We start from the raw sequence: 14,440 nt of genomic DNA, 5'->3' as shown, positions 1-14,440 counted from the left end.
ACAAAGAGAATAATCCTGAGATGGAAAAAGCAAGTCTGTAGTCCTGTTTGGCCGACATGCTGCAGAAATGATGATGGTGTTGACCCACATTAGGCAGTTCAGTCGAGGCCTATAAAAGGACCGCAGATTAAAGTCGGCCCCACCACAAACAACTTAACAATGGAGGAACTGAAATATTCACTTGCTTCACGCTGGCCAAGTATAAAACATATAAAAAATTATTCATGGCGACAAAAAAAACCCCATAATAATAAGGTATAAGTGTTTACAGCTGCATCGGGGTTGTAGTGACGGTATTAAATGTGCTCCACGTACCACATTCTGTTAACAACTTCAGGTTCTGCTTATGAAATAACTCTTTATTGAAAGTCATTTCAACAACAGAACACCTACATACACATTGTAGAGGCGCATTTTAATTTTGTTAAATGTAAATTTATCCTAAGAGTCACTTTATTTGCTTCCCACTGCACTTGTAACTAAGAAGTACGTGCACTTTGAACCACTGGAGCGATCTGAGGAGTCTCTGTGTGTGTATGTTTGGATGAATAAACAAAATGAGCTAAATTTATGTTTTTAAGCCTTAAAGCATGAAAAAAAGGTCATTATGGAGACATTAAAAACTGACAATGAAATGAACCAAAACAAAGCCTGCTGTTATGTGCTTACTGTTGTCACTGTAGAGAAGATCGTACTGGTATTGTCTTCAGGATGTTTAATCTGTTTCATATGCCGTCACTATTACGTTGAGGTTTTTGTCATTTAAAACTATAGTGGACATGACCTCCTGCTCCTGACATCCCTATATTAAAAATACAGTGTAACAGTTGTTTTTATAACACAAATTTTGGGGCGCATAATTATTGTTGTCAACAAACAACAGCTGTTATGTTCCACTAGAAGCAGAGTATTTTTATAGCACTTGTATTTGATGAATATTGCTGCTCCTTCGCACAGAAAGGAGTCAGTTGAGGTGGTTCGGGCATCTGATTAGGATGCCTCTGGACATCTCCTTTTGAAGGTTTTTGGGTTTTTATTTATTTATTTACAGGTAGTCTCACTGAGTCACGAGGACTCATGTTCAAGAGAGACCTGTTTGGGAGCAGATGGTGTAGGGTTAAGGGTCTTGCTCAGGGGCCCAGAGTGGGGCAAATGAGGGTGCAGGCAGGTGTTGGTGTTTCACCTTTCCGCCCACATTTTGATGTTGTCGGTCCGGGGAGTCGAACCGGCGACCTTCCTATACAGGCCCACCTACTCTAACCTCTGCACCACCACTCCCCTTAATGGCTTGGGGTCCCCCAGGAGAGGCTGCAGAGTGTCGCTGGGGCTGTCTGGGTTTCTCTCCTGGACCCCGACTGTAGATAAAAACATTCATTTAGGGGTACATCTGGCTGAGTGGTTAGAGCAGTCGTTCTCCATTGGGAGAGTTGGGGGTTCGATTCCACCAGCAGTCACATATTGAAGTATTCCTGGACAAGATACTGAACTCCTCATGTGTTTCCCATCGGTGCATGAATGTGATCTAAAGCACTGATTAGTCTCTACGGATTCAGATTAGTTTATAGAGATATAGTAGAGTGCTGCATGAATGGGTAAATGAGGGCACAGATTGTGTTGTAGAGCACTTTGTGTCTTGATAAGAAAGAAAGGCGCTATAGAAGCACAGTCCATTTACCATTTTTGATCATTCACGTGGCATTTTAGTGCCATCTAGTGGCAAAGTTTTAGACTGCAACTAACTGAGTTGTTTCAGTCTGCTCGGTTAGCCAAGTTAGTACAGTTACATTTAAGATTTAAAAAATGAAAATATACACAGTAGTCCCTCATTTATTGTGGGGGATCTGTACCCTGAAGACCCGTGATAAGAGAAAAACCGCGATGTAGGAATAATAGTACAAGTAGTGAGTAGTAGTTAATTATACACACATATATATATATATATATATATATATATATATATAAAGGCATTTTAAACCATTCCCACACTCGTAATAATCTAAACAATGTTTCTAAACTCTAAATGCTCTTAAAGAGCACAGAATATCATGATTTCAGCTCCCTGCCACCTCTACGCTTTGCAACCTGCAAGCACTCTTGGCCACGCCCACTTCTCCGCTCTGCACGGAGAACAGCTGATCAGCTGCAGCAGGAAGTTTATCCTGCAGCATGGGCTGCACAAAGGTGCAGCAGGTGCTAAATAATTTAAAATAATTCATTTTAAATTAAAAAAATCCATGCCGATCGTGCGGCTCATCCATCAATCAGTCAATTGTGTGTCATGTTCAATCTTATTTTGAAAAACCTGCGATAAAGCGAGTCCGCGATAAACGAACCACGTACTATCGAGGGACTACTGTAGTTCTATTTTGAGCTTTGAAAGTTGTTTGAAGAGAAGCACCTGCTAAATGAACAGTTTAATAATGTACTAAGGCTAATTTAGTTTTTTTTTTTTCATTGTCAAAAGTGATTTCTTCGACAATGTTTGTTGTATTCATACTATGACACTATTTAAAAGTGCAGATTATGACTAAATTAATGCAAGACATTCATATAATTAAGAAACATAGTAAAGCAAATTTGATCAAGGTATAAACATGAAACATAAGCAATTATTAGTTTAAAAAAGCTGTAATAATTTAAAAATCCATTAGTTTTTGTACAGTTTGTAAGTGACTGTGTGAATAATTTTACTCTACTATCCCACACAGCACAGCAGCTTTTATTAATGTAAATGAATTTGAAGTCTTTACAACGTCATAGTTTGCTCCAGAGAAAGTTTTGTAGTGGGCTGAGAGCGAAAGATAAGAACTTAATACTAGCTGTTGAAACTGAATTGTCACCACTAACAAAACAGTGTTTTACTCCAACACAAATTTATTGTAAAACAATAATTATCTAATCTGCACCAAGTAGTGTTTTGTGCTTCTACAGGCCTTGACACATTTCTCTGTTTGAGGCTATTCATTGAGCTCAAAGGAAATGCTCTCAGTTCCTAAAAAGTACTGTGAAATGTTTTGTTTATTTAAATTTTATCCTTTTATACGTGTGGTTTTTTTTAATTCCCTCAGCTTTTAAGTTATTATGAGATGTGATTATTCAAAAGTTTTGCCTGATGCACCTTTTATCATTAACAAAACCATCTGTTAAATAAATTAAGGCTTCATATTTTTTTTTCCCACTATGGGAGTGTGCTGTTTGTGGGAATCAGTTTGTTTGATGGCTCCTCATACTGAAGAAGTCCTTTGGATGAAGGACAAAATGTTTCAGCAAAAAAAGAAACCATCCAGATGACCTGACTGAACATTGTTGGATTTTTACCTGGATTACTGAGCATGAACTTTGGCGCTTCATATTTGGCTTTGATGTTAATTCTTAAAAAGTTTAAATGTTTTATAAAATATAAAGAAAAAATTGCTGATTTCATAAAATGTTTTTTATTGAAAGTGGAGCGTAGACATATCACATGTTTAAACCAAAAAAAAAAAAAAAACATTTTTGGGTGGAATTAAAAGGTAATATTGCATTTGAAAGCAAATAAAAAGCTGTAAAAGTTATTTGAATAAGATAAAGCAACACATTAGATTAACTGGCAATAAAGGTCAGTAAGAGATTAGTTGGAAAAAGAACATTTTAAAGAAGCTTATTTTTTCAGATGTAAAGATGGGCAGAGGTTCACCAGTCTGATAAAAACTACAGTACGTCTAAATATCGTGGCACAATTTCAGAATAATGTTCTTTATCAAGGACGACACAATGGCACAATTGGTATAGTTGCCACCTTTCAGTAAGAAGGTTACCGGATCAAATCCCAGCTGGGGGGTCTTTGTCGGTGGAGTTTGCATGTTCTCTCCGTGCATGCATGGGTTTTCTCCAGGTACTCCAGTTTCCTCCCACAGACCAAAAACATGCATGTTAGACTGATCGGTAACTCTAAAATTTCCCTAGGTGTGAGTGAGAGAGTGAATGGTTGTGCGTCCCTGTGATGGACTGGAGACCTGTCCATGGTGTCTCCCACCTCCCACGCAGTGATGGCTGGACATGGGCACCGGCGACCTCCGTGACCCAAAATGGAATAAGCGGGTAAAGATAATGGATGGATGGATAAAGATAATGGATGGATGGATGTTCCTTATCAAAAGACTGGGAAGACTTTGGCCATCTCATCATCTACAGTTTGCTCAAAGCTGAAAGGACAAGGGTGAAAGTCAGTGTTGGCCACTTGCAATCTTTGGGTTCTCAGGGGTTATTGCATTAAAACCTGATCTGATTCTGTTCTGGACATCACCCCATGGGCTCAGGAACACTTTTGCAAACACAGTTTGCCACATCATTCACAGCTGCTTGATAGATAGATACTTTATTAATCCCAGGGGGGAAATTTTAGGAATCCAGTAGTATATTCTAATTATACAGAAAAAGACACAAGAAATAATAAAAAAAGGAAGCAGAATACACAAATTTGGAAAAAGACAACATGCACATGCACAAGGTGGTAGGGAGTACTACATTCATGATTAAACTGTATACATGTATACAGACATACAAATACATAAGAGTCCAGGGAGCTGCAGATTTACAAGGCTCTATTTTTACTGTACTGGGAGGAGTTGAACAGTCGGATGGCCTGAGGGACAAAAGACTTCCTGAGTCTGTCCGTGGAGCAGGGCTGGGATAGTCTACAACTGAAGGAGCTCCTCTGCTTCATGATGGCACCGTGCAGAGGATGGTCAGCATTATCCATGATGGATAGCAGCTTACTGAGGGACCCTCTCTGCCACCGATGTAAGGGACTCCAGCTCTGTTCCCAACACAGAACCAGTTGTCCTCACCAGCCTGTCATGTCGCCCTGCACCTCTCCTCTGAATTCTGCCTCCCCAACACACAACAGCACAGAAGAGGACACTGGCTACAGACTGGTAGAACATCAGCAGTAGTTTCCTGCAGATACTGAAGGACTCAAGCCTACTCAGGAAGTAGAGCCTGCTCTGAGTCTGTGTTCACTGCTGGTTAAGCTCTATCATGCAAAGAAGAAGCTACATGTGAACACCAGTCATGAATGCTGCCATCTGCTCTGGACTAAAGCTCAGTTAAAATGGTGAAGTGGGACCTTCCAGCTTGTTTCAGTGCAAAAGCCTGTCTCTCTATTGGTATGGGGGTGCATTAGTGCCTACTGCAGGTGCAGCTTACACAACAGGAAAGGTACCACCAAATGCAAAAAAGAACAGTACAAACAGGTTTTAGAACAACAATGTAGGCAACATGTTTTTTTCAGGGAAGGCCTTGCATATTTCAGCAAGACAATACCAAACCACACACTGTGTTTGCTATGTTCAGTTGTGAATAAAGTAGGAGTTACATTTTTCACAACGTCAACACTTTATCGGAATTACCAATGTATAAATAAACAGTGTCAAGATTTACTACTGGCTCCAGATGTTTTAGAGTTTGGCTTTTTATTTAGCAGCTTCTCCAGGCTGCAGAGACGCTCGTCACCGAGAGGCTTTACTTTGATTGGAGCACTTGAGAAAACTCGTGCAGATACGTTTACCACACACAGGTCACAGACAAATGCAATGGGCTTCACAAGGTTTGTGTTTTTACAGTGAAGCTGATCTCATTACGTATTTATACGCTAATTCAACCCCTGCTTACGACTGACCTACTTATCTATTTGGCTGCCCGAGCGTTGTGTTTCTTTTTACTATCTCCCATCGAGCATATGACTGTTTCTGCAACGCATCCTCTGTGTCTTTGCTTCTTTCTTCCCTCTGCTTTTGCCTCTTCTGTCCTTTCCTCGATAGGCAGGCAGTTGCACAGTCATTTGTGTTGCTATGAAGAGGCTGAGGCTGCGAAAACAGAAAACAGTGTTTGCAACAACAGCCGGATGATGAATGTAAGGTGACGACGAGGAGCAGAAACACAAAATGGGACGAGCCGAATCTTAGCAGGACACAAGAAAATAGTAGGAGGAAGAAAAGGTGAAAAGGAGCGAACTGGGAGTGGAGAGCAACATCAGGAAAGTGTGTTAAACAAATATATGGCTTTTATTTTACAATAGGTGTGAACGTCTTCAACACTGGTGATTGAGCTGAGAGACACACGACACAGAGCAGACACACCGGATAAGAAACGTAAAACTGAAGATGGAGGACAGTCAAACATCCTGGTCTTGTTTCTCCTCTGATTCATCAGTGTCATCTCCGAAATAACCCCACGTCACTTCCTCCTGTTGTCATGGTAATGTCATCACCCTATTTTTACCACGCACGGCAACTGACAGCATCACAAAAACAGAGTCTGGGGAAGATCAGAGCAGTTGTGGCATATTTATGTTAAACAGATAATAAAGTCACTAAACCGTAGCTGTGCAGAACCACTTCTCTTTGACATGAATGTCTTTTAGGGAGACAATTTATGTCCATCCAAGCTGTGATATCTCAGAGAGAAAATGGCGTCTCTGCTGTGAATGACTCTGCAGTTTCTCCAGGTCTTTTCTCACAAACCACATAGTGCTCACTGCCAAAAGGGGTGTGTATGTGTGTTTGTTTGTCTGTAGTGTCAACACAATATCTCCCAAACCAGTAGGATGTGAATGACACTCCCAGTCAGTAATTATAGTTCATAAATCTATACCTGATTACATTGTGGAGTAAACCTTATTCAAGATGACCAGTTTTAGAGGTATTTACCGTATTTTAAGGTGTACAAGTTGCAGTTTTTGCATAGATTTGTCCGTCCTGCCACTTATACGCTGAAGCGACTTACATACTTTTTTTCCATATTCATAACGCAATTTTTGACTGAGGCTTTAAATTTTTAAGAACTGCAACAGCGAGTCCTCCAGTGCACATTCGCTTCACTCAGCTGGTGCAGGTGGAAGAACACCGGAGAGCTAGCAGCTCCGGACACGATGGATGGATGGATGGATGGATGGATGGATGGATGGATGGATGGATGGATGGATGGATGGATGGATGGCGCTGCACCACCCAGGCAAAATAAAGCTGTTTTGACCATTAAATAAATGCGTAATAAACATGACAGGTCAGCAGTGATGCATAATAAATGCAACTTATGCGCCAAAGCAACATATATGTTTTTTCCTCTTCATTACACTTTTTTTGACTGATGCGACTTATACTCCAAAAAATACGGTAGCTTATTTTCGGTGCAGTAGTGACTAGGCATCGGCCTCATCACATACATTTTTAGCTAAAACTTTGTTTGTAACTGTCAACCCAGACTTTTAGCAAAATACCTCATTAACTCATCCCATGAGTTTTTACCTCTGGCATTAAAAGTGATGGTCAATTCCTTCAAGCGATGCTAGGACTAATTTTTTTAATGTTTCCTCCTGGCTGTATGTGCATGTTTAATCTGTATCTGGGAGGATATTGCAGGGAATTCTGACACATTTCTGTCTTGTGGGACATAAACCTCCACCAGAGACTTTTTTTTTTTTAAAGGATCCCATATATCGCAGCTATATGCTCGCAGTCATAATATTACACACTCACAACCACACACAGACTCCGGCACACAAATGGATCGGAATTGGAGTGGAACAGCAAGGTCGCAGTTTTATTCTGGGTGCTGTGACACCCTCGACAGGAGATGATAAAATGGAAAGAAGGAAAGAAAGGGGAAAAAGAGAGAATATTTCTTCATGAATGATGAGATCTCCTTGACCCCAATTATAACAGCAGGATCGGGTGATTGTGATTATTTATTTTTTTGAGAAAAGAAAAAAAGATTCAAACATTTATTCTGTAGTGAGGACGGCAGAGGACAGGACAATTAACTGAATGAATCGTAATGATTGCAGTGTAAGAAAGCACATTTTTTCACACGGGAGCCAGAACAGTGTGTCTTTGTGCTCTTGCGTGACATGTATGCATGCAAATGCGCCGACTTTACCCACCAGCCAATCTCAAGTGAATGCACAATGGGAAATTTGCAAATGTGAGTTTAACAGGGTTACAGTAACTACTGGCAGTCAGTCCTTCTTGAGAAGAAGAGCACATGTAAAATGCAAGGTATGATGAATGAGTGTGAGATTCCTGCTGACAACTTGGGACATGTCTAATAATGTTGGGACCCTGCTGCAGGTTCCTGTGACCACAGGTGACAGCTTTACAGACGTGTAGTGTCTGGTTCATTCTTAAAGGGAAAGTTCAGCTGCACTGAAATAGAAATACACTGGAATGGCCAACCACAGTACAGTCTGCTAATGAGATGAGAAATTGTGCCGCCATCTTGCCAGGTGCTCTGTGGGTGGTCTTACTTGCTGGCAAAATGGCCGCAGTCCATGCATATTTGAGTAAAAACTCAGTGAAAAAACTCAATGATTAGCCATCAGTTGTTGAATTATTGGAACCCACACTTTATAGAGCATAGTTGTATGTTTTTATTATGTTATAATTGTTCATAAATCATTGGGTAGGCTCAACACTTTGCAGAGAATAAGGCTCTCAACCTTAATGCCTGAGCAGATTTGGAGGCTCATTACAGAAACCTTACGACCCTTGTTTTCCCATCATGAATAGTATATGTTTATTTAGGTAAAACAAGACCATTTGTTTTTTGACATGTGCGCACAGCATACATGTGCATTAAGAATGAAAGGCTTTGACATGTAAATACTACAGAGAGATACGTGCAGTACCTACTGTACGAAAATGGTGCAGGCCACAAACTTTGCCCAGCACAACCAGTAACCATTCCTCTTTTTTATCAGTGGTTCAGATCTTTTGAAATGGGTTTCTGGAAAGGTTATAAAGAACTAATATCTTACCTGTTTCAGATAGCTCTTGAATGACCACATTTTAGAGAAATATTGTTCAAACAAAGTTAATGGCTTGACCAAGCAGGACCAAGACTAAAGTATCTCCATCCATCCATTAACTTTTATTCCTTTTCTGGTCATGGGTGTCACTAGTGCCCATATCCAGCCATCACTGTGCAAGAGGCGGGGGACACCCTGAACAGGACTCCAGTCCATCACATGGACACATAGAGACAAATGAGACAAACAACCATTCACTTTCTCACTCACACCTAGAGACAATTTAGAGTTACCAATCAGTCTAACGTGCATGTTTTTGGTCTGTGGGAGAAAACTGGAGTACCTGGAGAGAATTCATGCATGCACAGAGAGAACATGCAAACTCCACCCAGAAAGGTCTCTGGCCGGGATTTGAACAGGCGGCATTCACGGCACGCTGAGAGGCAACATCTCTACCAACTGATCCACCATGCCGCCACGTAAAGTATATCCAGCTGTCTTAAAACAATCATCATCTAGCAGGAATATTATTTCTTTCAGAAAAAATGCTTAATGAGGAATTCACTCCAGAGTAAATGTTTCTAAAATATACGATATAGTTAATAAAATAGCCTTTTTGAAATTGTTGTTCAGCAGTAATCTACTCTGATATTGGCTCCATTCACAATATACAGTAGCTCTTCAATGTGGTCAAAATGTTTTTTTTTTTTTTTTTTCTATACCAGGTAAGATATTCTTGGTTCATAAACTTTCCAGAGATCCTCACGTTGACAATTCCAAAATATTGTTTTATATCTAGTAGGATACAAAGCACATACTGAGAGGGCAATGACTAAGGAAATTGCCATGGATTAAGAATTTGATTTTAGATTCTGCTCTTTTTCATACATGGATCTTTTGTTCTCTGACAGAGAATCCAGAGTAAAAAGCCACCAGAGTCACCAAATAATAAAAAAGATGTAAAGTGGGATCTTGGATAATCTGCTGCAAACTATGTTTCATTTTGGCCGATCTTTTAGTGGATGCTGTGTTCATGGCAACATTTTGCTCAAGGGGAAAATACGATTCTTCTTTTTCTGCATAAAACATCTATAAAATATCAGAAATCATTAGGGTTCATCCTCTGGGGACCATGAAAGTCCTCGTCAAATTTTATTACAGGCAGTTTTTGGACAGTGGGTGTTTATAACACCAAGGTCTTGATGTCATTTGTCGTTTGACGTTATGTCATTTGTTTAGACTTTTAAATGATCGTTTTAACTGTTCAAACAAGCCGTGAGTCCCATAGTTCAAAAGAGGTTGCATCAGTGAGATAAAAACCAACAATGACATCAAAAACTCACTCAAATTTGCTGCTGTTTTGGGAACATTTACAACTATCCAAGAGTTGAAATCCATCTCTACAAACCATTTCAAAACACATCAGTGTGATATTTCTGTTTTTGTGAGAGTTAAAAGAGAAAACTTTTGGGTTTCCATTAATCCTGCTTTCTATAATTAAAAACTGAATGACATTAGACATTTTCTAGTTTCTAATTTCTTGTGGAATTAAAAAAAGGTGGCCTGCATCAGAGTCATTCAAACTTTAAATTAGCTTTCTGATGACCATATATATATTTTTATATATATGTATATATTCTTTCTTTTTTGTTGTTGATTATATCTAAAATTGACCAATATGAGTCAAACAATATTAATTAAAATTGTAGTATCACCAAACTCTTTGTGATGTTAATGTTTGGTAATTGGTCCATCTGACAGTGTATGGAGGACAAAAATATATTATTGATAAATGAAGTGAAATGATTTTATTATTTAATTTTATGTAAAGCTTTTCATCATTGCAAAAATGTTTTATTTTGTTTCATTCTAATAATTTATTTATATTTAAATGTTGGTACTTCATGAGTGTTTTATTCTCACAAAAATCTGAATTAAGGTTTAGGGGAGGCTGTGCTCCTAAAAGTGAACAATTTAAGATTCTGGTTTCTTAAGTGATCCAAGTAAGTGGGCGGGCAAAACAAAATTCGGATGGGAAGTTACTTATTTTTTCTTATCAGCAGAGAATAGAGGTCAGAAGCAGCATGTGTCTGGATTTTGAGTCAACATCTTGTTTTATTGGCTGCATCTTCGTGTTGCCAGATCCTGCACGATGGAGCTGCTCAGATTACAGATATGGCTGAAACATTTATTTGCTCCTGAGTCATAGGCCTAAAGTTGGACCAGTGAAGTGCTTTATCAGAGAAACGTGAAAAAAAATAACTATGGGTGAATAAATCTGTCCCAAACACGTGCTTGAGTTCATGTGCCCCTCTGGAATGATAAAATTAAACACATGCTACCAATCTTTTAGAGGGGCGAGTCAATAAGGGAAATTCACACAACACATTTACAAGAAATGACTCTTCAGTGGGCCATCTCATCTCTGAACCATCTCGGATCATGATCACTTTGAATCCATGCCTGATTTTAAACGGTCTGTTGTTGGGTTTTTTTTACCTTGTTCTCATTCATTTAGACTAATCCACATCTCACACTGGAAGAAGCATGCAAATGCTCAAGAGCGGTGATTAAACAGAAGTGGATTTCAACATTTTTTTAAAAACAAAACAATGCATTTCTCAATAAAAAAATTAATGAAAAAATCGTTCACACTCCTAATTTCTCCCTGCTGGTTTTAGCAGAAGTTCGTGTTTTTGGCTGGCGATGGTTTATTTGTGCATCTAGTAACACAGAAAATCACCTCATGTTTACTTTGATTCACAGGTGGCTAGGTTCAGTTTTGTTTTGGGAAGGATAAAAATTCAAACAGCAGAATTTTTCAGAGAAAACAATATACTGAGCAAAAATGAATTAAGTCCATAAAGTCATTTTACCTCAGTTTTTTCATTTGCATACAAATCCAACAATGAGAAAACAGTGCATCTACAGAAAATCTGAAGGGAAAAACAATTGTTGAACTTTTTTAATCTTGAAAAAATAGGTCGTTTTTACGTACATCTGTTTCAAACAATGCAAATAATAGGATGTTGTATTATTAAATGGCTAACAGATAAGAAAAGCTACTAAGAGGCAGCAAAAGTGAGTAGTTTAAAAAGCAAATATGAAATACTTATAGAAAATATATTTATGAGACAAACAATACAGAAGAAAAACTCTCAGACTTCACTGATCAGAAGATTAAGTTGGTGTTTCTTGCTGTTGGGCTTCTAAAACTGCTCCAAATGTTTGATTTTGAATTGTTTCAAAAGGTGAATTTTTAGGTTTTGAATGAACATTGCTTGCCTATATTGTTTTGTATTCTTCAAACAGTGATCATCCTAACCACAGCAGGTAAGATACTAACTACACTAATGACTCAACAGAACACAAGTACCAAACAAATTGCTTTAATAGTTGCTGTTTCATAATCCCTGACAAGAAAACTGAGTGATGCCCCCCTCTAATGAGGAGGATGCCTCGTGTTTTCAAAGGAAGAGGGGAGGGAATCTGTGGAAGACATTGCCTTGAAGTGCAAACATCTATTTATGTCCCATGGCAGAGAGTTGTCAAAAGAAAAAGCACAGACCAACAGGAAATGTTGGCAGTGACCTATTTCTGCTATGAAAAGAAAAAAGCTTATAATTCATAAGAAACTGTGACTGGAAACTATTTTCCCTGATGAAAAACTTAATTATATCAGTGGTGGTCCGTCCATAATTGTAGAAATCTAAAATAAAACATCAAAACATGAACTGGATGAACTGCGATCAACTTTGGTGCAGGCATTTGCACACCCCAAATAATTACCAGCCTAATTTATGTTTTCCCAGTAAACTGATGCAGTGTCCACAATATACAGATGAGCTATGGCGTGACGTGTGCATTACCAAAATGTTCACAGTATGCAAAGTTTTAGTGCTGCTGAGATGTTTCTATGTTTACGGTTTAATCAAAAGCTGAAATAATTTGATCTAACTCGTTTTTTGCGCACTTAAATAAAAAGGACATTTTACCTAAAGAGCTATAAAACCAAAAAGAGGAAAGACGTGAGATAAAATGCAGTGAACAATCAGACTAAGCTGAACCTTTACTGACTGCCAAAGCCAGTGGTTCCTAACCCTGGTCCTTGAGGAACACCATCCTGCATGGTTTAGTTGCTTCTCACCTCCAACACACCTGATTTGAATTAACAGGTGATTAACAGGTTTCTGCGGAACAGTTGTGTTGGAGCAGAGAAACAACTAAAATATGCAGGATGGTGTTCCTCATTGACCAGGGTTGGAAACCACTGAAAAGAATGTCATTAACTGTAGCGACACATTCATTTATTTATATCTCTTTTACAAGCTTTATAAACTTGAGCAGGACGGTGGACCAGTTGGAAGAGCTGCTGCCTCTCAGCGAAAAAGTTGACTGACCAAATCCCAGCCGGGGAATCATTCTGGGTGGAGTTTGCATGTTCAATCAGTGCATGCGTGGGTTTTCTCCAAGTACTCTGGTTTCCTCCCACAGACCAAAAACATGCATGTTAGTCTGACTGGTAACTCTAAATTGTCTCTAGGTGTGAGTGAGAGTGAATGGTTGTTTGTCTCGCTTGTCTCCATGTGTCCCTGTGATGGACAGGAGACATGGCCAGGGTGTCCCCTGCTTCTCGTACATTGACTGCTGGATATGGGTACCAGTGACCCCTGTGAAGCGAAAAAGAAGCGGGTAAAGATAATGGATGGATGAAATTTAAACCTATTACACTCTACTATACTTTCTGTTGTGGCGTAAAGGAACAAGTCAGGACTTGTCATGATGGGGAACTCTCAGGACTTGTCTTGACCTGGAACTCTCTCAGGACCTGTCTTGACGTGGGACTCTCTAAGGACTTGTCTTGACCTGGAACTCTCAGGACTTAACTTGACCTGGAACTCAGGACTTGTCTTGAACTGGAATTCTCAGGATTTGTCTTGACCTGGGACTCTCTCAGGACTTTTCATGATCTGGAACTCTATGAACTTGTCTTGACCTGGAACTCTCTCAGGACCTGTCTTGACGTGGGACTCTCTAAGGACTTGTCTTGACCTGGAACTCTCAGGACTTAACTTGACCTGGAACTCTTAGGACTTGTCTTGACCCGAGACTCTCTAAGGACTTGTCTTGACCTGGAATTATCAGGACTTAACTTGACCTGGGACTCTCAGGACTTGTCTTGAACTGGAATTCTCAGGATTTGTCTTGACCTGGGACTCTCTCAGGACTTTTCATGATCTGGAACTCTATGAACTTGTCTTGACCAGAGACTCTCTAAAGACTTGTCTTGACCTGGAACTTTCAGGACTTGTCTTGACTTGAGATGAGATGCTCTAAAGACTTTTCTTGACCTGGGACTCTCTCAGGATTTGTCTTAACCTGGGACTCTCTCAGGACTTGTCTTGACCTGGACCTCTAAAGACTTGTCTTGATCTGAGACTCTCTCAGAACTTGTCTTGATCTGGGACTCTCTCAGAACTTGTCTTGACCTGGGACTCTCTCAGAACCTGTCTTGATCTGGAACTCTCAGGACTTGTCTTGACCTCGGACTCTCTCAGGACTCATCTTGACCTGAGACTCTCTCTCTCAGGACTTGTCTTGACCTGGAACTCTCTCAGAACTTGTCTTGACCTGGGACTCTCTCAGAACTTGTCT

Source organism: Nematolebias whitei, chromosome 14 (assembly GCF_014905685.2).
Source record: "Nematolebias whitei isolate Nwh7 chromosome 14, NemWhi1, whole genome shotgun sequence".
Lineage (NCBI taxonomy): Eukaryota > Metazoa > Chordata > Actinopteri > Cyprinodontiformes > Rivulidae > Nematolebias > Nematolebias whitei.
The sequence above is the reverse complement of the archived record's forward strand: the minus strand, read 5'-3'. Positions refer to the sequence as shown.